The sequence below is a fragment of the Cynocephalus volans genome, chromosome 8, assembly GCF_027409185.1.
Source record: "Cynocephalus volans isolate mCynVol1 chromosome 8, mCynVol1.pri, whole genome shotgun sequence".
In the NCBI taxonomy this organism is placed as follows: domain Eukaryota; kingdom Metazoa; phylum Chordata; class Mammalia; order Dermoptera; family Cynocephalidae; genus Cynocephalus; species Cynocephalus volans.
Window position 1 is genome coordinate 36,309,699 of NC_084467.1, and position 26,550 is coordinate 36,336,248.

Below are 26,550 nucleotides of genomic sequence, written 5' to 3' on the forward strand. Positions count from 1 at the left end.
TTATGTCATTGCTTTTTAAAAAAATTTAAATTCTAATAAAAAAAAAAAATGTTGTGGGGGTTCACTTTACTTGTGCCCTTACTGGGTAATCTGTTGGGTAATCCAGCATTGCCTTTGACTTTTCATTTTTTCCCAACCTCTTAGCCTCCTCCCAGAATTGCTTCCTTCCCCAATGAGTCTGGATCTCATGATCCATCACTTCAAACTGCTCTCTTGCTGATATCTTCCATCCCATTTCCTTACATACTTGTCCTTACACAGAATCTATGCAATAAACCCCCAAACATTGTATATGTTGAATTTGAGGTGACTTTGCAGCTTCCAGGTAGATATGTCCCATAGGTAATTGGACACAAAATCTGAAACTCGGGAGACAAAGTAAAGGTAGATGAAGAGATTTGGGAATATTCAACAAATAAGTGGGATTTGATCCCATGCAAGTAGGTCATATCACGAAAGAAGGGCATATGAAGTGGGAAGAGCATGGCTGAGCTGAGAAGTCTGGGGGACACCACTGTGTCAGGGGTTAGGTGGAGCAGGAGCTGCCGATGAAAGAAGGAACATCCACGTGCAAGGAAGCCCGGATCCAAGGAAGGAGAGTTCAAGAAGGAGTGGTCACTGGTATCAAATGTAACAAAGAGGTGAGGTAAGATTGGGCAGTGCTGGCACCTAGTAGGCACTCAGCGCATACTTGTTAACCGAAATTAGGACTGAAATGATTAGGAAGTCATTGGCGATCTTGATGCTTAGTTTGAGTTTTCTTAGAAGCAGACCTTGAGACAAGGATTAGTTGATTTGAAAGATGAAGGAACATAGGTGTGCGTGGTAGGGGGATTGGCAGTCAGTAAAGGCTGAGTCACACCAGCAGCCACAGTGGGCAATTAGAGCTTAAACCCACTGGGAAAGTTCTGGAAGTCAGTGCAGAACATTCACCTCATAGCTACCCTCTCAAAGGGTGAGGGAGCTAGGGTATTTATATTCCAACTCTTTCAGGTCACTGGTTAAGGTCTGCGCTTAGAGGGCATTAATTCACTGACATTTCCAGCCCACTGCTTGGGCAGCAAAGCAGACCCTGGCTGCAAGAGAAAGCCCTCGGGCAAATGAATGCAGGTTCTGGCCACTGGAAGTCTGGTGTTCACTCAAGTGTAGTAAGGGCAGGGGATATGAGCAGGGCAGCAAAAGAGCCCATGACACTTGTTATTCACAGTTTCAGTGGCAGAAACTAAACTGCTATGGATTGATAGTAAATTAGAAGTGAGAAGTGGAGAAAATGAGTGTAGATAACTATTTCAATGTTTGGCTGAGAAAAGAAGACAAAGGATATGTCAATAGGCTGACCTGTGTAGGGTAAGAAAGAAGGGCAGGGTGTAATGGGAGACCTGAACCTCCCCATGATATTTATTGAGGGAACTCACCACATTTCTTCATTTTTAGTTAGGATAAGAAGCAGTTAGCAGCACTAACTATTTCTTACTGTAGGATCGTTCTTCACCTTTCTTGGACAGCATCCAGTGTTTCTTTTGCTGGCCTTTGGGTCCTGGGTTCCCTGGCTGCAGAAGCCCTGCTGAGCAAGCCTTTTCTAGCCTCCCATACTCAGCAATTCTAAGCCTGCAGAGCCAAAGGAATAGACAGGGTATAGGTGCAGAGCAGACTGGGGCAGATGTGGAGCACAGGGGCTAGACTCTGAACCCAAGGAGAAGCACAAGGTTGGAGGAGACATGCTTCTGAGTGACTTCCATTGAGTGGCTCCTTGCACTCCTTGCCTTCACCTCTTGTGTCGGCAAATCTCAATAGCTGGTTTGGCTTGAGCATAATAGGCATAACCCCAAAAGAAACCTTCCTGTGACATTCATCCAAAGCATGGCTCTTTGATTGATGTCTATCTCTTAGCTAAAGCATAAGCTCATGAGGGCAGGGACTATATTCATTTCAGCACTATTGTGTCCCTAGTGCCTGGTCCCTGGTCAGTACTCAATAAATACTTGCTTAATATGGAAACAAAAAAATAAGAAAAACAAAAAACAGTTAATGCTGTCTATTGATGGCATCTAAACCGAGAAAAAGGTAAAGCAGAGATTTTTATCCCCCTAGAAGAAGATTTTCTGTGAAGCTGACAAAATTTAAACTTAAGGGTCAGTTACTTGCATGAACTCCTTTCAAAACCCTGGGAGGGACCTTAGGAATATTTTTACATGGTCACATTTTTTTAATTTGCAAAAATAAAATACCTTAATCAAAATTAAGAGCACTGTTCCCACTCTGACTTCACACTTCCCTCCTGGGGTGGCTTTGGAGCGGCTGTGGGTGTTTTGGGGATCTAGTTCAGGGGAAGTTGAGTTGGGACTATATTTAGTTTATTTGGGTTTAATGGGATCTGTTTATGTGGTTTGCAGTCTCTTCTGTTCAGAGTTAATTCACTGCTGGCTGTCTTGGTGTACAAGAGGCTCTCAGGAGTCCTGCTAGTACCCACTGTGCTAATTCGCTGGGTGTCAGGATATGAAGGTGCATGGTCAAAGCTTGTAAGGGGACATCAGTGTGTTCTATGGTGCCATGCAATGGAAGAGAAACAAGGCATAAAATGTATGGATCCAGAAAGTAGTTACATATGTGAACTTGTAAGTGGAAATTTTGGTTCTTCTTGATGCCTGGTCAAAACGAAACCTCTCACCTGTCAGGAATGTACTTCTTAATGCAGTGTATACAATTATAAATGTATCGTATATTTACTCTTTTTTTATGGGAATCAGATGAAATGGAATTTATTTAAATTCCCGTGTTTATAGGGTATAACCCTACAGTAATACTACTAATATTGAGTGCATTTTTATGTGAAGTTATATATTTTACACATCTCCAAAATATTGACATCACCAAAGATAATATAAAACTCATAATGTGCCACTATAACTAGGACATCAATAATAAACTGGTAAAAGAGTTTCAATAAACTCTAAGAGTATTTGGGAAAATTTTAAATACCCTGAAATCTTACAACACCCATATGAAAGAAACTTGATAGAGGTTTCCCCAAATTTCACAATAATCTTAAAAATTTACATAACAATACTAATAAGGAATTTTTAACATGAAAGAAACTTCTCAACTATCAATAATAAACAAGTTTTGATTACCAATGTTAAAAGAAAGACTGAATTAGTTTTCTATTTTCTTTATAGAAAATGATATTCCAAAATTCTTGTTCATAGGAAGAGTCAAAGAGTCTGCAGCCCCTCAAAAATGTAGGAAATAAGCACTTAGAGGTGTATCAGACAACTAATTTAAAAATTGTTATTAAAATTTTTTGTGATGTTTATGGTTTTTCTCAACTTTTAAAATTTTGCAATTTGTTGTGATATCATTTGTCATTCTAATAAATACTCACTTTTGAACCTAATTTTATATTTGTAATTTTGTTTCTTTTTTTTTAAGTCCCTCAAAGTGGTATAAACTAAGCTTCAGTTGTCACAAAACATGGATCTGTCCCATGTCCTCCCTTTATCATCCTACGTTTGGCTGGTTTTGAATGTAAAGCACTATCATCTTCAGTGTCAACTACAGGCAATTGGTGTGTGACTGGTTTCCATACAGACATTTTAGATGCCTCCTAACACTTTTTTGTTTATAGGATAAGTTTAGTTTCCAGAATTAACAAGGAGCTGAGGATCACTCCCTTCTTTTTTTTTTCTTTTTTTTTTTTTTGTCTTTTTCGTGACCGGCACTCAGCCAGTGAGTGCACCGGCCATTCCTATATAGGATCCGAACCCGCGGCGGGAGTGTCGCCGCGCTCCCAGCGCAGCACTCTCCCGAGTGCGCCACGGGCTCGGCCCGAGGATCACTCCCTTCTGATTCACTCATGGAGCTTGAGGTTTAATCTTACCGAGCCGCTTAATTCTAGAGTCGCTCTGAGCCCAGGCTCCAGGGACAGATTCCTTCTTCCTTTGCCATATGGCTGCCTCTAGAATGGAGGCAGAGTTGAAGGGATAAGGGGGACGAGGACCACATGTGTGCAGAATTCTAATTTGATGATTCTTAGGGAGTGCCTCCTAATTGGTTCCAGTTGGTATATCTTGCAGAGAGATCTGGCAGAAATGAGAAAGTAGAAGGCGTATGTTGAACAGTTGAAGGAAGTGGGGCTATTTAGCCTAGAGGAAAGCTATCACTGTTAGAGACCTATATCAGCAGCTCTCGCCACAACAATACTGCATAACAAACCTATTCAAAACTCAGTACCATAAGAAAAAAAAAAAAAAAACAGTACCATAAGGCAGTGGGTATTTATTTCCTGAGTGCATAGATATGTGGATCAGCTGAGATTCAGCTGATCTAGGCTGTGCTCAGATGGGCTTAGCTCCAAGCTGTGTGCTAGGCCCGGGTCTGCTCCATGTGTCCTTTATTGTTCTTGCACCAGCAGCTACCAGAGGCATGTTCTTTCCATGGTGGAAAGCCCAAAAGACCAAGGCCACCTTTTCATGCACATTTCAAACCTCTGCTTACGTTACGTCTGCTAACATCCCATTGGTTGAAGGAAGTCAATGGCCAATTCCAAAGTCAAGTAGGAAAGTCACTCCATCCTGCTTTGAGGACAAAGCCAGTCATATGAGCAAGACACATCAGTAGGGTAGGGAAGATGGAGCTGGAAGAATGGAGGCAGTGGATGCTTGATGAACAGCCATCTAATATACCACCAGAGCTGTCATGTCAAAGAAAGAGCGGCTTTCCTCACCTCTCAGTCAGTCCTCAATTCACTGCAGTCTGTCCTCATTCCCTGCTCTTACCCAAATCACTGCATTACTTATTTTGCTATATTATATCTAGAATCTGATTCCTATTCTTCATTCTCACTGAACTGCTCAGCTAGATTGCTGCTACAGCCTGCTAACTGCTCTCTTTGTCTCTGGTCTTGTCTTTTCCTGATTCATCATCCACAGAGCTGCCAGCTATTATCAGTATCTCATCAGCATCTGCATCATCATCATTGTTGTCTATTTTGCATTACATTTATTGGTTTACATACCTGCCTTCTTCATTATCCTGAGAGCTTCTGGATGGCAAGAACTGTCTTTTATGTATCTTTGACTCTCCAGCATCCTGCACTGGGTCTGACACATAGTAAAACTTCAATAAGTTAATATGAGAAGAAGAAGCAAAGAAGGAAGAAAAGATTTAAGTCTACGTGACCCTAAAGCTCATGCTCTTTCTTCCCTACCATAACATATCCTTAGTCACAGATGTGTTGCTAATAAAAATAAGGATAAAGCTCAAAGTCTCCCACTGCTATACCAGTGGAAAAGCAGGATACTATATCTAGAGTAACTAAAGATTCTTTCTCCCGTAATCACAATAATCCTTCCTAATCCTAATTCTTCTAAAATGGAAAGGTCTAGAAGCTATAAAAATTTTAAATGGCCATAAGCATTTTAAGTATATGAAAAGATGCTCAACTTTACTCTTAGAGAAATACACATGCCATTTTTTACCTACCAGGTTGGCAGAGATCAAAAAGGTTTTAACATTGTACTGGTGCAGGGTGTGGAAAAAGACATTCACAAGTATCGCTGATGGGAATGTAAATTGGTTCAGCCGCTATGGAGGGCAATTTGGCAATATCTATCAGCTCTTTATGTACTGATATAGAAATCTCTCCAATATATCTTGTGTCGTAAGTGAAAAGGCCAGATGCAGAAGTGGAATACAGTGTTACCTTTTGTGTGTGTTGTAGGAAGAAAACCAGATATACATATATATTGTTATTGCTTAGGCAAGCTCTGGAAAGATATACAAGAAATTGTTAATAGTGTGTGCCCTTGGGGAGGGGAATTGAGCTGGAGAACAAAGGTAAAAGGAAGATTTATTTTTCATTGTATATTCTTTTATATTTTTAAAATTTTGTACCGTACAGAATAGAATTGTTTAGATGCCCGAAACACTATTAGAAGATCAACAACAAATTGGAGAACACATTTGCAACATAATATGGCAAAGGCCTACTTTCCTTAATCTACAAAGAGTTTATAAATCAGTGTTTTAAATTAAGAGAGGGAGAAGTAAGAAAAATAAGTACCAGTTTTAGAAATAAATACAAATGGCCAATAGTCATATGAAAAAGATGCTTAACTCACACATTATTTAAAAAAAGAAAATAAAAAGCAGAAGAAAACTGTGGAAGAAGAACTGAACTCTATTATTAGATGTGTTTATGTAGAGAATAAATAACCAATCATTAAGGTTGTTGAGGGGTCTCTTTTAATCATCTGATAAAGAAAAGGTTTCCAGCATCTGAAGGAACTAATTCCTTCCAATCCTTAGAGTCTTTAATTTTTTATAATACCCAATGGAGGTGTGTTGATAAGGTCAAGCAAACCATCCTAAGGAAAAGAGGGAAAGGAAAACAATGGAAGTTCACCTACAGAGCCCAAAATCTCAGAAATGGACGGGATCTTGGATATCATTTTTTTGAGCTTCCACCTAATACATCCCCTCCTGGGACTTTGTCCCAGACCTGCCACTTAGCAACACTGAACAAGTTTATTAATGTATCATTCATTCATTCACTCAATAAATATTTACTGAGTTTCTTCTGTATGTCAGGCATAGCCCCTCTCCTCATGGAAGCAGATACTAACCAAATATTTATTCAAGCAAATGTAAAATGGCAACTGTGGCTAGCACTATGAAGGGGAATTATGCACTGCTATGAAAGCCTAAGAGTATGACATGACCCCAACAGGAATTTTAGGAAAGTTGAGCTGATTGGGATAAACAGGAGTTTAACTATTAATAATAATAAGGAGAGAAAAAACATAGTAGGCAGAGGAAACAGCATGTGAAAAGGCCCTATCAGAAGGGATCAGGACAAAGACTAGGATGGAAAAAACTAGAAATAGTGATGAAAGTGTGGTATGAGGTGAGGCTGAGGCAAAGTCCTACCTTAAGGGGTTCAATCATTGCCCTAAGATCAATGGGAAGCCTTGAGAGGGTTTGGGGATGAAGGAAAAGGGGACATGTGCCTTGCTGAGATTCCCATCTTGAAGCTATTACTCTGGCTGCAGAGTAGAGAATGGATTGGAGGAAGGCAACGGCAGAGATGCACAGGTGAGTTAGGCAGGAGGTTCCACAGACAGGAGATGATGGCTGCTTAGATGAGCATGCAGAGGTCAAGCAATCTGTACACATGTGAGAGATGCTTGGGAAGTCCAATTGACAAGACTTGATGATGGATTCGATCTTAAGAGTGACAGAGAGAAAGGAATATGTCACTAATGTTTCCTAAGCTTTTGGTATGCACAGCTGGGCAGATGATGGTACCGTTCACTGAACAACGGGAGAGAACTAACTTTGGGAGGAAATATCAGAGTTCAGTGTAGAACACACCAGATTTGAGATGCTTTTGAGAGGACAATGTCAGTTGGCAACATTTATTTATGGAGTATCTGCTATGCAGCTGGAAGTGGAAAATGCAGGTTTATTTATTTGTGAAAAAGAAAAAAAAAAGAATAAACTCAATTTCCCCTTCTTTGAGTGTTCCACTATTCTATTGTCTGTTCCTTCTTACTTTTGTCATTTGTCTATTTTCTGACTCTCTCCACTCCTCCCCACTTGTTGGATGGAATGATCCAATACCTTACATTTGTAGTTTCTTTACCTATTAATTTCTAAAGACCTTCATTACCACTCCACTTCACTATCTAGTCCATCGGCCACACCATGAACCTTATCACTAAGAACTCATCAATCTCAAACATCTCCGTTTCTAACTGTATCCTCCCATCCTTCCAGCTCTCTCATCCCCCACGCCACCCCACCCCACGTCCTGCATCCTCCTCTATTCACTGTCCTATTTCTTTCTTTCCTGTTATTTCCAAACCTCCCTAGAAGGATTTCCTCCTTATCATGGCCTGACACATAGCAGATATTCAACCAATATCTGTTGACAGGATGAACACCTCCACTTCCTTACCTTCCATTAATTCCCCAACCCAGTGGAGCTAGAGTTGACCTCCACCACTCCACCTTAGGCCAAACCCAGTGCATACTTTTCAGCCTTTATTTTACCAGACCTCTCTTCAGCATTGCTGATATTGTTTCCTATTACTTCCTTTTCAAACTTTACGTTTCCTTAAATTCTGCATTTTCTGTCTCTCTGACTACTTTTTCTTGGTCTCTTTCAAAGGATCCTAATCTTCAAGGATTGTTTCCAGCTTTCCTTACTTCTCCTCTATACATTTTTCCTAAACAACCCCATCCATTCTGCAGGTTGTGAATCCCTAATTGTCTATGTCAAACTTAGAACTCTCTAGTAAGCTCCAGAAATGTGTCTCCAACCACCTATTGGTCATTCCTACCAGGCACATAGTAGGTATTCATTAAATATTTGTTGAACAGATGAATGAAAATCCTATAATCACCTCACGGTTATCATGTCCACAAAGAACTTATCTTTTCTTTCCAACCCAAATTTTGTTTTCCGTTCCCTACTCTGGTTAATAGTAACATCACCCATCCAGTCATCCAAACTCCTCACAGTGAACACCAAGATCTAATTATTTTGCCCTTAAATATGTTTCAATGTCTCCTTCTCTCTATCCTCTCTACTACTATCCTAGTTCAGGCCCTTATAAGATCCTTGCTAGCTTTTCTTTTCACATTCTCATCATAGCTCACCTAGATGTTTCCAGTAGGCTTCTAAACTAGTCTCCCTGTCCTTATATATTGCTCCTCTCCAGTCTTTTTTTGGAATTGAGTTAAAATCCAACATTTTAATCATTTTAAAGTGTACAAGTCAGTGGTTTTTTAGTGTATTCGCAATGTTATACAGCCATCACCACCTAATTCTACAACATTTTTATCATCCCAGAAAGAAACCCTGTACTTCCTAATCCCGCCCCTTCCCCATCTCCTGGCAACTGCTGAGCTACCTTCTGTCTCTATGGATTTGCCTCTTTTGGGCATTGCCCGTAAATAGAATCACACAACATGTAGCCTTTTGTGTCTGGCTTCTTTCACTTATCATAATGTTTTAAAATTTTACCACAGTTGTAGCATATTTCAGTACTTCATTTCTTTTTATGGCTGAATAGTATTCCATTGTATGTATATATCATATTTTATCTATTCATCAGCTGAAGGATATGTGGGTTGTTTCCACTTTTCTGCTATTATGAATCATGCTGCTATGAACATTAGTGTACAAGTTTTTGTGTGGACGTAAGTTTTCAGTTTTCTTGGGTACATACCTAGGGGTGAAATTGCTGGGTCATATAGTAACCCTACTCTTAACATTTTGAGGAACTGCCAAACTCCTTTCACTAGCGGCTGCACCATTTACATCCTTCCCATCAGCCCTGCATGAGGGTTCCAATTTCTCCATATCCCGGGGAAAACACTTGTTATTTTCTGTCTTGTTTTTTTGTTTTGTTTTGTTTGGGTTTTTTAAATAGTCATCATAGCGGGTGTGAAGTGGATCTCATTGTGGTTTTGATTTGCATTTCCCTAATGATTGACTGTGTTGAGCATCTTTTCATTTTTTTGACCATTTATATATCTTCTTTGGTTGTATAGTCTTTACAAAGCAGTCTCATCCTGTGCTTCAGTACTCAAAATTTTGAATATCTCCCTATTGCCTAAAAATAAAATAAAAATTACCCAATGTGGCATCCAAGGCCCTTCAGGATCTGGCCTTAACCTTCCTATTCAACATCTTCTGTCACTCTCCTCCCCACACTTGATGTTTTAGCCATATTGAAGTCAGGAGAGGTAGGGAGGATTTTACTTTTGTCTTCTTTTTTGTCAGTCCTGTCTCCGACAATAGAAGATTGTTCAACCAAAGTTAAGGAAATAAGTGCTCTGACCAATGGGGTGACTAGGTGGGGTTCGCACACCTGCAGCTCCCTGCTGGTTTTTCCTTTTCATTCTTATCTTTTTCGCCTTGCTTTTTAAGTCCTGGACAGGACTGTATTCATGTCTCTAGAGCTTAATGAAAGGGTCTAGCGTTTAGGTTTTCCTGGGCTGTGAGGTTTCTGTTTCCTCAAGTCCCTCCACTTTCCTGGGACTATACTAGGCAGGGCTTCCAACCAACAAGAGGCAGGTGGGCAGAGGAATAGCAGGAGATTTGTTCTGTGGGCCCCTTCTCTCCCATCTTGACTGCAAAAGGCTGGAAAGTCAGCTTCTATTGTGATTAAGTTATAATTTAAGGCAGTGAACATGTGCTCTGCTGGCGGCTATAAAGATCCAAATCATAAAGTTTTACAGTGGAACGGTTTCTGTAAAAGCATCGTTAGGAAGTGGGAACCATGCCTTTAATTCTTATGACATATGGGACTGCCTGGTTTGTTTTGGTTCCAGTGGAGTTTAGTAGGGTGATGGTCTGACTAATTAAAGTCAGACCTTATTCCTCTCCATGGTGCTGTGGCCCATCCGAGGACAATGTAGAAAGGTGGACGTTTTCTCCCCACTTCTGTTCCTACTCAGTTCCTTAGGGACAAGGACCTCTCAAAACTCAAGCGTAACCCATCGATAACCAAATATTTTTAAATCTCTTCTAATTTATTAGGCTTTGTTTCCTGGGTAGTCCATGTCTTCCTCTTCCCCTTACTGGCCAGGGACAAACTTGAACAATGCAGCAAACCTAACTGGATGATAATTTCCTTCAGGGGGATCAACCGAGGAGATCGTTGGGCCCTGCAACTAGGTCAATGGTAGAAACAAAGAGAAAAATAATCTAGGAGCTCTCTTAACCAAATTCCACTTGACTTACTTGCCAGGTTAACCAACACTCTCCATGCTCTGATGCCCGTGACATACTCTCAGCTGGCGGTTGCTCCCAATTTTGCCATTAGGTAGTGTGGCCCCTCACTGCTGCTCCCCCCACTTGACTTGTGTGCTTACCAAACTCAGCCGCACGTGTTCCTAAGCCTGCCTATGCCAGTGGTCGTTGTTATTGTAATTGCCTAATTTCATTAAATATTTTGTAGAGAGTTTTTTTTTCCCCTCTAAAAGCCAAGTTGAAAACTGGGGTGAATCTCTAAAATAATTGCTGTTGAAAGAGTTGAGGAAAAAAATCACAACAATCTAGGAATCTGCACTCTAATTGCTTTACGTTATCGTTTGATTAAAAACTAAAACCTAAAATTGTAGACAGTGTGTTCTGGGTGTGATTTATGCAGGAAAGATCTGGAAAGCCAGTCAGCAGACACCTGCCTTGGACTTACATCAAAAACTTGGAGAATGAATCTATATTTATATATTTCAAGTTCAAATAAAATGTTTAAGGTAAGTATATATGTCTTTTTAATGATATCCTGCTTTATGGAACTTTCCAGATTAACCAACCAATGCATTGAATAAGACGTTTTCTCTGTAATAGGATTTATCATTTTTTAGGTGCATTAAGCACATCAAATCTTTACAGAGAAAGGCATTGCTATCCCCATTTTACTAGTGAGGAAACTGAGACTTAGAGTGGTTAAACTCATCCTAGTTTGTACAGAGACAGTGGCCATCCCAGTTCTGTTAGCTATAGAACCAAGAAGGAAAAAAAAGTCTAATGTGGAATGTATGAGCAAAGGACACAGGAAAGAAGTATTTGTGTTTGATTTGAAAATAATAAGTGGGACCTGATAGGCTGCTGAGACTATAAATTGGTGTCATCACTGTGGAAAAACATAGCATTATTTTCATTTATTCAATTAATTATTATTGAGTCACCTACTCTGTGCCAAGCACTGATCTAGATTCGGGGGATGTGGGTGAACAAAATAGACAAAAATTTCTGACCTCATGCATTGTAGCTCACATTCTTGTAGAGGTGAACATGTATATACCTATGACTTAGAGGTTCCATCTCTTCCATCTTTAGTTATAATTCCTATACTCTTGCTCATATACTCCAAGAGATGTGTTTATAAGAATGTTTACAGATGTGTTGTTCAGAATTGCAACAAAACAAAACAGTATATAAATAATCCAAATGTCTATTAACAGGAGGATGGATAAACAGTGAAAATGAAAGCCCTATAGCCACGTGAGCCAACACAAAGACTGTTAGAAATGTGATGTTGAGTGAAAACAGCCAGTTGCAGAAGAATACATAGAGTGTGATATATACTCTTATAAACATCCAAAAGAAGCAAATTATATATTGCTTAAGGACATACATATTTGGTAAGCTACAGAAAAAAGTAAGGACCTGAGGAGGGAGAGAGTCCAAGGTTGTCGTTACGTGGGTGGGATGGGGAGGTTGGGATTCGGGGTCCAGATGGAGCACGTAGAAGTGTCAACTGTGAGTGGTCATGTTCTGTTTCTTAACTTGCATGGTAGTTCACAAATGTTCATTTTATTATTATATTTCATAACTTTTATATAACTCACATTTAATAAGGTTTAATGCCTTGAAGGAGGAAAAGAAAGCAAAAAGGTATATGGATTAAAATCAAAGAGCTTGACTTGAAGAAGCTTGGGGTTAGAAAAGCCAGAAAGCCAAATCTCCAGAAACAATTGGCTTAGCTTGCTAACCTGTACCAGGATCCACGCCGCGATTTTCTTTCTACCTCTCACTTATGAGAGGCTCTCCATGCTCTTGAACCCCTCTTTTTCTCACAGTGTGTGGTCTGTGGCTTCAGAAACATTGTATTGGGACCTCAGAGCTGGGGCAGCAAATGCTACAGGGAGAAAACAAGAGGCAGCTTGGAGAAGGTATACATTAGAGTCACCAAACTGTGGGCCTAGAACCACCGGGTTGAAGATATCCTTGGGCTTCAGGTTTCGGCCATAGCCTTGAATCAAGCTCTATGTGTATACATGTATTTTCCAGAGTGTGCTGTGTTTTGGGAATGGGTAGAATACAACAATCAAACTTTATGAAAAGGTTTGCTCTGGCCTTGGCAGAAACAGCAGAGGGACCTGAGCTGCCTCTTTGACCAAGTTTGTTCAGAAGCAATCAGGCATAGTGTGAGCAAAGAGCCCATCAGTTACGGATTTTGGCTAGATTGGTTGGTTCACTTACCAGGAAGGCAACCTAATTCCTTGGGAAGCACAGCTCATGAGGAAGGGAACAAAACAGTTCTTATTAAAGGAACTGTTAATAAACAAACAAACAAACAAATAAATAAATAAAGGAATTATTATAAGAAGAATTGAAATAACTTGAATTACATTTTCAAAAGCTGCTTTTTGAGTAGCTCAAAGAGTATGCCAAGTGTTCCCCAAATATCTAGGTTCATTCATTCACTTTAAAAATTCCTTTATTCAGTATATTTATTGGCAATCTACTGTGCATCAGACTTAAACCTAGACTTTGGGAATGCACTGATGAATAAATGGACATAGTCTGTTCTTTCACAAGGCTTATAGTCCAGTGGGAAAAACAAACAAGTAAACATATAACTATTTATTGTTACAAATGGGGATGGGTACCATGAAATAAATGGCACAACTATATAGAATGATATGGTGATCTACCAACAGTGGTCTCTGAAGAAATACATTTAAATAAAGATATGAAGTTAAGACCTATAATGAGCAAGGGCATGTTCAAAAAGAAGGAATAGGTTATTTTACTAGTCCTGAGGCAGGAAAGTACCTGTTGCATTTGAAGAATGAGAAAGAACCAATCAGCTTTTTTTTCCTTATTTTTCAGGTATAATTATTCTATATCCTTTAATGCCTTTTTCCTCATTCCTCGATTCTAATTTAAGAAGTTTCTTTTTTTAATTTTTAAAGAAAATGTAGTTTTATTAATATTATTTTTTACATTCTAGGGTGTTGTTGCAGAGCAGTTGGGAGGGAGGGGGAGAGGGAAAGGGGAAGGACGTGTGTTGGAAGAAGGAGGAAGGAGGACAGGTGGGATTGAGGCCTGTGGCACCCCCCTCCTTCCCACAGGGGAGACCAGGGGGCTTCCAGTGGTGGCTTGGTCATTGCTAGGCTGGGTGCAGATGTCAGGGGGGTGCCAGTCAGCTATTGCTACATAATAAACACTCACAGAAATCTCAGTTGCATAAACAGTAGCCCTTCTTTCTCATGCATCTATGGGTGGGCTGCTCTGAGCTCAGCTTGGCCAGGCATCTTTGCTCCTTGCAGTAGGTTGAGCTCTAGTCTGATCCATAGATGTTCGTTCTGCAGCTTGTGATGAAGAGAAAGTGGCTACCTGTAGAGCTCTTCTTCCAAGGAGGGCCAGTCACACAAGCACATTTCAGATCCATGCTTGGGTCACATCTGCTAATGCACCGTTGGCCAAAACAATCACATAATTGAGCCAAAAGTCAAGGAGCAGGGAAGTAAATTTCTCCATGGAGCTAGCAGGGGAGTAAATATTTTTGGACAATAATCTACCACAGTCCACCTGTTGTTCATGAATTCCTCCCACCTGCAAACTATACTTACCCAAAATCCCAAGACTCTCCCAAATTTCACCCAAACCATGGCACCCAGCTTAAATTCCAAGATCTGATCATCTCTGTATCAGACCTTAATATGGTTTCTCTTATCTAAAGACCTAAGAACTTAAAAAACAAGTCATTGCCCACCCCTCTCCCCCAAACTCTGCCATTCAATATACAGTGGTGGAATAGGTTCGGGATAACAGCAATAAATTACTTCATTCAATAGGAGGAAGAACTGGAGGCACATGGAAATCACCAGTCCATAGAAGTTCTGAAATTCTAGTGGGTGAATGTTGACAGGTCCCACCATCCTAGGGGTGGGAATGTTCTCTGGCTAGCCCTGATTCTGTTTTCTGGGAGTAAATCTCCAGTCTGTTGTTCTGCATGGCCCTTGGTTCAGTCCTCTTGAAGTTCTTCCTTTTCCACCACCCTTGACACTTCCGAGGAGGGCATTAAATAATAGGCCTTTTTGTGGCTAAGCAGCATTTTCAGCCTACTCCCTACTTGTAGAAACTTGGGGATCCAGAAATCTTTTTATATCTTGAATAGTCTCAATCTCTTTTAGGTGGAGTTAGCAGTACTTTTGCCAATACAGCTGTCTCACAAATTTTGTGGATACTGACTAGTCTACTCTATATACCACAAGCCATACCCACAATTTTTACAGGACATGATCTACCCAATCTTAATTACTGGTACTGTGGGAATGTCAGGCTGCTGTAGAACCGTGTTCTTAAGATTTCTAGAAGCCTCTTTCCCAGCTGAAAGGGCCTATTAGTGTTTCCTTCTGAACTTAATGAAGTCTCTTGATTTTTACTTCACCTTGAAACTGTATACTTTTTTGAGGCACCCTGGATTTGATCTTTAGTCCCAGGATGAATCTTAATATAAAAATCTTTTACTAGAGAGGTTGGAGTTGAGAAAATTTTATTTTTGAACCCTGCAAGTTCTGGGTTCCCTATATTCTCACTGAATTCTGCTTGCAAACTAGCCAGTTATTTTCTGAGTTTATCTCTTTCTTGTTAATGCCTCATCAAATGCAGCTAAAAGCAACCAGCTCATGCTTTCAATATTTTGCCTTTAAATTTCCTCATCGAACTCTACTAGTTCTTAAGGTACATTTTCTGCCTTCCAGATTATTGTAGTTTAGCAAGTGTTTACCATTAAATAATACAAGTTGCTATTATTCTAGTATTTTATACCATCTTCCTTGCTGCCCACTGCCTAGTCCCAAAGCCAATGTCACAAGTGTTAGGTGTTTTGTTGCTTCTGTTATAACGGCACCTCAATATTTAAAGTGATTACAAAAGATGAAATCTCCAAGGCAAATTCTATAAAAAGGAGAAATGAAAAGACATAGACCCAAACCCTGGAGAACTCTAACATTTAAAAATCTAGTAGAGGGAGTTCCAGTCAAGATGGCTGAATAGACGTTCCCCAGCATCACTCTCTCCCACAAATCAACCAATTTACAACTGTAAAAATGTAACGACAGACAAGCTGGGGCTGCTGGAGCTCAGGAGAAGAGGAGGAGAGACCTACAGAGTGCATGAAGGCAGGAGAAGCCATGAAGAGAGAAAGAAAAAACTGCTCAGAGTGTTTTGAGCCATGGCTGCTTTAAGGCTGGAGCTGCTGAGCACATGAAGCAGGAGCTAGCAGAAGCCACAGTCGTGCCCTTTGGATGGAGTTACTTGGAGGTGGCAAGGGAAAAGAGGGCCTTGGTGGCCTCCAGGCAGCAAGACCACTAATAGGGTTCCCGTGGACCCACGCACGAGTGAGGAGCCAAAACAGCTGAAAAAGGAGAGCCATTCAGAGGCCAGTGAGTCATCACAAGGGACTGATGCAGGGCCTATCCCATGGGAAGTGTTTGGAGCACAGGTGGTGGGAGAGACAGGTCAACCAAGGGAACACTGGGACACAGCAAGGACAGCCGATCCGGCCCCCAATCAGTGCAGGACCACTCAGAGGAGACTGGTCGGGAATGCAGAATTGCATGGGGTGCAGTTTGATGAAAAGATTCAGGCCCAGACCAGAGTTTCTACATAATCCAGGAGCACTGGGTCTCTGGAGAGCCGGAAGTACCCATAACGTCAAAACTTAAACCCTGAGCTACACAAAAAGCCTTCCCTAGGGAAACAGCAGCAAAGCAGCAATTTAGTTCAAACACACAGCTCAAGTACTGGTTCCCACGGGAAGTTCCCCCATTTTAGAAGTAAGCAAAGGACAAAAACTTAGTTCTGGCCCAGGCATACCACCAGCGCCTTGGGGCCCGCCAGGGGACCTGAGTCATGCAGCTGGGGACTGGACCCCTGCCCACAACCAGGCACACTACCAGCACCAAGGAGCATGCCAAACACATCACCTCCATGTGGGTGGCCCACCACAGCCATCACAGTAAACACGGCTGCTGCAAAAGTGGCTAGATGTCACAACCTCCATGCAGATGGCCCACCAGCCACTGGAGTGCATTGACACAAGGAGAGTCACCAGTAGAGACCAAAGAAAAAAAGAGGATGTCTCTCTCCACAAAGCCCATTCCAGAGTGACAGAAGAAGCATCTGCTCTATGATAATATTGGGGGACCTGAACACACATCTCAGCATTGGACAGATCATCTAGGCAACAAATCAACAGAGTAACCATTACTATTTCAGAGGGAAAGAAGAAATCTAGGGTTATCAGTGGTGGGAGGGGGGTGTGAGAGGGGGATAAGGAGAGATTGGACAAGGGGCATAAAGAATAAGTACAATTTGTAACAATATACATACTAGTAATATTGATTTGATCAACATATGTCAACATTGAATCCCCAAAATATGTATAATCAATTATGATTCAATCAATAAAAATAAAAAATAAAAATAAATAAATAAAAATCTAGTAGAAGAAGAGAAGAAAGTAATCTGAGAAAAAATGTATAAGAGAGTTGGTAATACCAAGGAGCAGAAAGGGGGAGTGTTTGTGGGCCGGCCGGTTAGCTCAGTTGGTTAGAGTGCGGTGTTGGTAACACCAAGGTCAAGGGTTCAGATCCCCTTACCAGCCATCTGCCAAAATAAAAGGGGGGGGGGTATTTTAAGAAAGAGCCAATGGTGAGCTATGTCAAATGCTATGGAGAGATCAAGGATAGAGAAGTGTCTTCAGGACTTGGCAATATAGAGGGCGACTGGTAACCCTGAGAGCCGTTTTAGTGGAGTGACAAGGAAAATTCAAATTGACAGTAATTGAAGAGTTAATGGGAGGTGATAAAAGTTATACAGCAGATGTAGACAACCCCTCGGAGATGATTGGCTATAAAGAAGAGCAGAAAAATATATGATGGCAGGTGGAGAGAATGTGGGGTCAAGTGAGAGATTCTTTTTTTTTTTTTTTGATAGAAGATACTAGTACAGGTGTGTATGCTGATGGAAATGACCCAGACAAAAAAAAAGACTGATAATGCAAGAAGGAGAAATAATGATTAAGGAAGCAGTTTTTAAAAGGCAAGAAGGGATGGGATCCCGGACACATGTGAAGGATTAGACTTCAACAGGATAAGGGTCGGGCCGAGCCTGTGGCGCACTTGGTAGAGTGCGGCGCTGGGAGCGCTGCGACGCTCCGGCCGCGGGTTCGGATCCTATATAGGACTGGCCGGTGCACTCACTGGCTGAGTGCCAGTCACGAAAAGGACAAAAAAAAAAAAAAAAAAAACAGGATAATGGTCATTTTCTCAGTTGTAACAAAAAAGAAGATGGATGTTAACTCAGACACAGAAAACCAAAACAATGGTAGCTAACAATGGTGCTTAATATGTGTCAGGCATTGTGCCAAATGCTTTGCATGCAGTACTTCAGCTGTGAGTTTGGTTTTATTTCATCCCCATTTTACAGATAAGAAAACAGAGGCTTAAAGAGGTTAAATAATTTTCCTAAGGTTTTTCAACTTATAAATAGCAGAGCTGGGATTTGAACCCAATCAGTGTGACCCTGAACCCACAGTCTTAACTTCTATTCCAAACTGACTCAACTCACTTTTCAGTAGAGGAATCATGTTAAAAGATCAAGACAAAACTAAGAATATACTGCATGCAGACCAGAACTGGTCTAGTCTAGATCCCTTGGGGGTCCCTTCTCAAGTGAGCAGCAGGAGTGGGGAGAGAGCACTATGGTAAAGACTTTAAAGGAAGGAGGGAGATAAGACTGATACTAATACCAATCTGTTCCCCTTTTATAGACTGCCTTTTTTTTTTGGCCACTGGCCAGGACAAGGATACTCCAAACCTGTGAATTTGGTGTTATGAGGCCGCATTCTAACCAACTGAGCTAACCTGCCAGCCTATACTGTATAATTTTCAAAGCATTCCTTCTCTCAGTAATGAACAGCTTAAATGGAGCTAGAAATCTTTCTATAGGAAAAAAAACCAGCTATTTTCTGGTTGTCATGAAGTATGTGAGCTCTAGGAGATGTGAGATGGGGATTCTTCACATTTCCCCTTGGCCATGGCTAATTCAAGCATCATGCTAATATATACCTTTCAAGGAGATGAGTTCCATCTCCTGTGGCCACCTAGCTCTGCTCTACCCTGTTCAATGCCAGAAGCCCAGCTTCCTAATACCTGCTCTTGATCAGGAAAAAAGATGAATGGAAGTATGTGGAAGAACTATCTCCAGTCTCACAGCACTATTTTATAAAGTATCCTAACATGTAGCATAGGAGAAGGAGGAGTGTCTTGTCCATATCAGAAAATATACTCATTCTAATATGTACCATGCTATGTGCTCATTCGTTTAGCAGACATTGAGGTAGTACCAGGTTCCAGGCCCTGAGCTGGCTGAAAGGGTGTAGAGATGACTGAGGCTCTTCTCCTGACCTTGAAGAACTCCTAAGCTCATGGGCAAGCAGAGTACTCTATCCTGAAAATGTGTTAAATGAAGATATGTCCGAGCATCTATGATAACCCAGCAGTGGCAGGGTAGAGAAGGGGCCAGATCAGAGAGGGCCAAAGAGTGTAAGCGGTGATACGACTTGATTTGAGATTATGGTTTATAGTTTGCTTTCACATCTATATTTATTATTTTGTTTGAATCACATATTCATACATAACCTTACCCTTTGTTATCTTTTCTGCCTTGGGTTTTCCAAAACCTATCAGAATGAAGCTTTTCAGGTATGTGAGGAACCCCAAACCTGTGAGCTCCCTTCTAGGACTCTTGGCCTGCAGCTAGCCTCAGCTCTCCTAAGCCCCTTACCCTACGCAAGCAGTGAAATGTCTCCAAAATCTGGGAATGATAACTGTCTCCAAGCCTTGGGCTTCAGGTTCTCCTTCCTTCCCTGTTCTTCACAATCTGTAGAACCTCCTGAGGTTAGGGTTGGGTCATCTTATTTTCAAGGTTTATTAGTGAGAGTAGGCTAATCACTACATCAAACAAACCCTGTTTAGAAGACAGTCTCATAGTGGTGATTTTAGAATTCAGGTTTAGCGATCCCCTAGAGTTTAGAATCCTTTTCTGGATGTTCTTCCTGGCATAGGAGAAAAGAAAGAGAGAATGATCATGTAGGAGATTTTCACTGGCCTAGGAGAAATGGCATTCATCAATTCTACTCCAGTCCAATGACCAGAATTCAGTCATGTCTAGCTGCAAGGGAGGCTGGGAAATGCAGTCTAGCTATGTGCCCAGCAAGAAACAGGTTTCAGTGAGCACATAGTAGACTCTGCTGCACAGTGGGTAGAGCTGACGGAGACAGCACAGTACTGAGCTCCAGGGAGGATGATGACAACAACAACAATGGGATCCTCCAACGTCCGTGGCTGGAGACCTAGCATATTCTACATAGTGTTTGAGGTAGGTTGGCTGCAAGAGGCACTACCCACTGTATGAATGAAAGGAACCAGTGTATGGGTTGATGAGAACTACTTTGAATAGGATGGGAGCTGACTCATGTCTCAAGGAGGAATATCTGGTGGGCATTCTGAATATTGCTATAACTGAGTCAATCTGATTGTCTCTATTTAGCTTTTTTTCACCAGGGTAAGCACAAATGCCCCAAAGCATCCCTTGAATATGATGAATTAAATTCTCTTCTACGCATCTAGAATGTACCATCTAAATATATTAGTTGTACTATCCTTAGCAAAGCTAAGAAAATAGTTACTCAGGTAAGTTTCTGTTTGTGTGGTCCAGTTGAGGAACACTGGCTAAGAAACATTGCCTGAGGAGATGCAAACAGCATTTTATATTTGAGGCAAACACTCTGGACTATTTTTCCCTCCTCCCAGTCTCCTGCCCCCTGAAAGGAAACAAACTGATGTCATGAGAAATTCCTTGCTAATAACAAAAACAAACGGGAGGTCTCCAGGGATTGTTCCTATGGAGAGACAGTGGTCGTTTAAGAATGAGAAAATGGTGACTCCTGCTCAGAGTTCTGCTTAAGGATCAGATGAAACTTTTCTAACATCATTTTGAATCAAGAGAGGCACTGAAATCACTTTAGTAAAATCTCTGAGTGGGAAAAATGTAAAGAAAACAAAATCCAACTGAGGCCGCTTTTCCCCGGGAAAGGCATTAGTCAGGCAGCCGCTGGAGCCAGCCACCTCTCAAGAGCCTGTTTTTCAGTGTCACTGCGGTGACTCTCCATGCTCTGGGTTTTAATTCTAGCCCCTAATCTCACTCGCTTCTGTGATAAATTAATTGTAATGATAGAGGCCCCAGTTACGAGGTCTGCACCGTTTGCTTGTAATGTGAGCGACAGGTTTAGGGCCTGCTTTATTTAAGATGCTGGGGTAATTACATGGGAGTTAGCATATGCAGGCAGAGATATGATTCATTCCTGCAGCCGCAAGCATGACACAGCTGTTTGCAGGATAAAATAGGGGAACCGTGTTGTTACAAAATGTTCCCCTTATTATACCTCATTAAAAACAAGGCTGTGATAAGTCAGGACTGGCAATGAAGAAAATCTATTGCCCCTCTGTAAAACCTGATAGGAGAGGGGCTGAGAGCTGTGCTGTGTCATTTTATTTTATTATTTTTTTTATTTTTTTGTCCTTTCTCTGACTCTTCTCCCTATTATTCAGTGACTCGCTGAATACTTGGGGAAGGAATGGTCTCCCAGACCCTCTTCTTTTCTTCTTATGAAATAGGGCCTGCCCTTGCCCTTGCTCAGGTAAAGCTGAGAATTTTCAGAAGAGAGAGCATTCACACAGAACAAAGGAAGGGGGGTCTTTTTGGTGACCTGTCACAATTTTGTCCTCATCACCTTCAACAGGAGCACACAGGCTGAGAGAACTCAGAGGCTCCAGCAGGGGCCAGAGCTTCAAAGTCAGAGAAAATCACGGACAGGAGAAAGAGGTTCATTCCTTTCAAAAGACAGACATATGTTCTCTTCCCCCATCATCTTTCTTTTTAAAAATAACCTTAAAATTTGAAATGAATTTTGGCCTCATTTTCCTTCTTCTTTTCTCTCTTTCCAAGGGAACTAGTGAGAGTTTAAACCAATGTGCAGATTAACATTGAACTATAGACCCAGGGCCAAATAAATCAGCCTGTTCCTTATCAAGATGGATGGTTAGGAAAAAAAAGGAGCACAGTGTAGAAAATAGTCTTCAGCAATACCTCTTAGGGCCATTCCAGAAGAGCTGTTCCATGAGACATACATGTCTGTTCAACAGTAAAGTCCATTTGGGAAGCCATAGATCTTAATGGTTAAGAGCCTGGGCTGGGAAGCCAGACTGATGGGTTCACATTCGACTCCACCACTTCCTAGATGTATGACCTTGGGAAAGTTGAGTCAATATCTCCATGCCTCAATCTTCACAATTTATAGAATGAAATTGGCAATAACCCACCTCTAGGGTTATTATAAGGAATAAATGAGATAATCTATGTAAAGAGCTTAGAACAATGCCTGGCAAACAACAAGTGCTCAATAAATGTTAACTATTATTAGAAGTAAAGTAGTTAACAATAGCAAACTGCTGTGTGCCAGGCTGTGTATTAAATTTGAAAGTTTGGCTTAAAAATAAAATCGTGATTGCTGCAACAGAAGTAAGGACCATAACCTGATTTCTGACCCATCTTTGGAGTTTAGGCTTTGGGATCAAAGTCTCAAAATTTAGGTTGAAGATACAGAGGGGGAAGTTCATGGGCGTTATTTGTTGTTTGAGTTATAAACCAAGGACTTGCTCACGTTAGTAATAGGGATATCTTAGAGTAGTAGCCTTCAAACTTTTTCCACTGTGATCTACAGTAAGAAATATGTTTTCCATTGTGACTCAATACATACCTACCAACTGAAACAAAAGCTTCCCCAAGATAGTACTTAGGCTTACTTTATGTGATTTACTCTGCCACGATGTCTAACTCTGTTCTATTCTATTGCATTTCATTAAAAAGTACTGATTACTACTCCAATAGTGGATCCCACTTTGTGAGCAAGTATGAATTGAGTTGAGGTATTCTGGTATCTTTGGAGGAGGGGGTGGCATACGGTGAGGATCAAGCAAGCATGGCATGTTCAGGGTACAAGTTTTAAAAATACTGCTGAAGCAATAAAAGTTGATGCTAGGCTGGCCCGTGGCTCACTTCGGAGAGCGTGGTGCTGACAACACCAAGTCAAAGGTTAAGACCCTCTTACCAGTCATCTTTAAATAAATAAATAAATAAATAATAAAGATAAAAGTTGATGCTGAAGAGGTAGGCAAGGGGCCACATAATATAAAATCTTACATATAATACAAACAAATAGGATCAGACAAACATTAGATACTAAAAGAAGAGATGATACAGATTTATTGATAACTATACTATGAAATAGAAGGTGGTAAATGCCATGAGAACAATTCTGATAAGTAGAGTGGGAGCTGAGGGGAAGGTGAGATGGCTTTCAGCTGGAAGCTCCTGGTATTTATTCCTCAGGATTCTGTTCTGTACATTGTTCACTCATTCATTTATTCGATGAATATTTTTGAGTTCCCACTATGTGCCAGTTACTCTCCCCTTGGCTCTCATCCATCTCTCTGGTTTTAACTATACGAGAATGACTCGAATATTCAGCTGCCTGTTGGGAATTTTCCAGCTTGAAAAAGCAAAAAGCCTTTTTCTCAAAATCCCAGTTAAAATCCCAGATCATCTCTTTGGCTTTGATTTGTGCCCATTCTTGAACCAGTCATTGAGGCCAGGGAGAAATAGTGCTCTAATTGCCTTATGCCTGTGTCCTATCTATTACCTTGGAATTGAACTGAGGGGTAGAATCTGCTTCACCAGAATTCCTTAGACTGAGAATGGGGGAAAGGGTGGTCTTGAAGACCTCATTTTATTTCACAGCTCTAAGTCTTTACTCACACTGTTTCTACTGCCTGAGGAATGGTCTTTCATCACTTTGCTTAACTGATAGTTACTATTCGTCCTTAGAAACCTTGCTTGGTAACTATCTCTATGGTGAAATCCACTCTGTTAGAGTTAATTGCTTTCTTTTCTATGTTCTTTTTTACTTTAAACATAAGCCTATCTTTGAGTTTATTAACCTATACCATAATTGTTATGTTTCTGTGTCATCTCCCCCATGGTACTGTGAATTGCTTCAGCAGGTACTGTCTTGAACATCTTTGTATTCCCAACGCTCAGCTTGAACATAGTAGGTGCTCGATAAGTGTTTACTAAGCTAAACTGTCCTTCATAAGACTAGTTGGGTAGCAAAATGTGATATCAACTAGAAAGGGAGATACTGGATATGTTTCTTAGAGATAGTTAAAGGTAAGAAATAATGAGGGATCAAAGACAAAATCATAAGGGAAATTAGTAGGTACTTTTAGAAGAAAAAAAATGAGGGCCGGCCCGTGGCTCACTCGGTAGAGTGCAGTGCTGATAGCGCCAAGGCCCCGGGTTCGGATCCCATATACGGATGGCCGGTTCGCTCACTGGCTGAGCGTGGTGCTGACAACACCAAGTCAAGGGTTAAGATCCCCTTACCGGTCATCTTTAAAAAAAAAAAAAAAAAAAAGAAGAAAAAAAATGAAAACACACACCAAAATTTATGAGATGGAGCTAAAGCAGAGCTCAGAGGGAAATTTATAGCTGCACAGACCTATATATATATAAAAGAAGTGTCTGGCTGGTTAGCTCAATTGGTTAGAGTGCAGCCTTGTAACACCAAGGCCGAGGGTTCAGTTCCCTGTACCAGCCAGCTACTTAAAGAAAAAAAGAAAGATCTTAAATCAATAACCTAATCTTCCAACTTAAGAAACTAGAAAAAAGCTAACTAAACTGAAAGCAAGCAGAGAGAAGGAACTAATAAAGATTGGAGTATAAACAAATGAAATACAGAGTAGAAAAACAAAGAAGAAAATCAACAAAAACAAAATTTGTTTCTTTAGAAAGATTAACAAATTGACAAACCTTTAGATAGACTGAACAAGAAAAAGAGAGAGGGTTCAAATTATCAAAATCAGGAATGAAAGATGAGACATCACTACCAGACTTACAGAAATAAAAAAAGCACTATAAAGGAACATTATGGAAAACTGTATGCAAAAAAATAAGATAAATTAGATAAAGTGGGTAAATTTCTAGAAAAACACAAACTACCAAAACTAACTCAAGAAGAAAGAAAATCTGAATAGACCTATAACAAGTAATGAAATCGAATTAGTAATTTTATTTTATTTTATTTTATTTTGTTTGTTTGTTTGTTTTGTTTTTTGTCTTTTTCGTGACCGGCACTCAGCCAGTGAGTGCACTGGCCATTCCTATATAGGATCCGAACCCGCGGCGGGAGCGTCGCCGCGCTCCCAGCGCCGCACTCTCCCGAGTGCACCACGGGCTCGGCCCTGAATTAGTAATTTTAAAACTTCCCGCAAAGAAAAGCTCAAGCCCAGATGGCTTCACTGATGAATTCTACCAAACATTTAAAGAACAATTAATACCAGTCCTTCACCAACTCTTTCAAAAAACAGAAGAGGAGGGAACTCTTTCCAAATCATCCATGAGGCCAGTATCACTGATACCAAAACCAGGTAAAACATCACAAGAAAATAAAACTACAGACCAATAGCCCTTACAAATATATATGTAAAAATCCTCGACAAAATTCTAGCAAATCAAATCTAGCAACATATAGTATAAGGAGAATTATGCACCATGACCAAGTGGGATTTACCCCAGAAATGCAAAGTAGGTGTAATATAATGAAATAAATCAATGTAATACACCATATTAACAGAAGAGAGGACAAAAGCCATATGATCATCTCAATAGATGCAAAAGAGCATTTGACAAAATTCAGCCACACTTCATGATTTAAAAAGAAAACAAACCACTCAACAAACTAGAAATAGAAGGGGACTTCCTCAGTGTTGAAAGACTGGATGCCTTCTCCCTGAGATCAAGATGTGGACAAGGATTCAATGTTGTGCTGGAAGTTCTAGCCAAGGCAATTAAGCAAGAAAATGAAATAAAAAGCATCAGATTGAAAAGAAAGAAGTAAATTCAGTAATAAAAAGAATAACCCAATTTTAAAATGGGCAAAGGATCTGAATAGATATTTCTCTAAAGGAGATATATGAATGTGTAATAAGCACATGAAAAGATGTGCAACATCATTAGTCTTCAGGAAAATGCAAATCAAATACACAATGAGATTCTCCTTCACACCCACTAGGATGGATATCATCAAAAAGTCAGATAATAGCAAGTGTTGGTTGGTAAGGATGTGGAGAAATTAGAACACTCATACACTTCTGCTGAGAATGTAAAATAGTGTAACCACTTTGGAAAACAATCTGGCAGTTCCTCAAAAAGTTAAACATAGAATACCATTTGACCCAGGAATTTCACTCCTAGATATGCACCAGAAAAAACAAAACAAAACTGAAAACATATGTCCACACAAAAACATGTACATTAATGTTCACAGCTGCATTATTTATAATAGCCAAAAGGTGGAAGCAACCCAAATATTCATCAGCTGATGAATGGATAAATGAAATGTGATTTATTCACACAACAGAATATTTTCAGCCATAAAAAGAATGAAGTACTGGTACATGCTATAACATGGATGAACCTTAAATACATCATGCTAATTAAAAGACACCCAACACAAAAGGCCATGTATTGCATGATTCCATTTATATGAAATGTCCAGAATAGGCAAATCCATAGAGACAGAAAATAGATTAGTAGTTGCCTAGGGCTGGGGGGAG

The 26,550-nt window shown here is 40.4% G+C and overlaps 1 protein-coding gene and 1 non-coding gene across 3 annotated transcripts in view; both read left to right on the forward strand.

Annotated features, from left to right (window-relative positions):
• The window catches only part of RNF220 (ring finger protein 220), a 211,039-nt gene that overhangs the window by 41,856 nt on the left and 142,633 nt on the right, over positions 1 to 26,550 (forward strand). The window lies entirely within an intron of this gene.
• TRNAT-GGU (transfer RNA threonine (anticodon GGU)) lies at positions 17,344 to 17,418 on the forward strand. The gene has a single exon. It is a non-coding gene; the product is annotated as a tRNA-Thr (tRNA).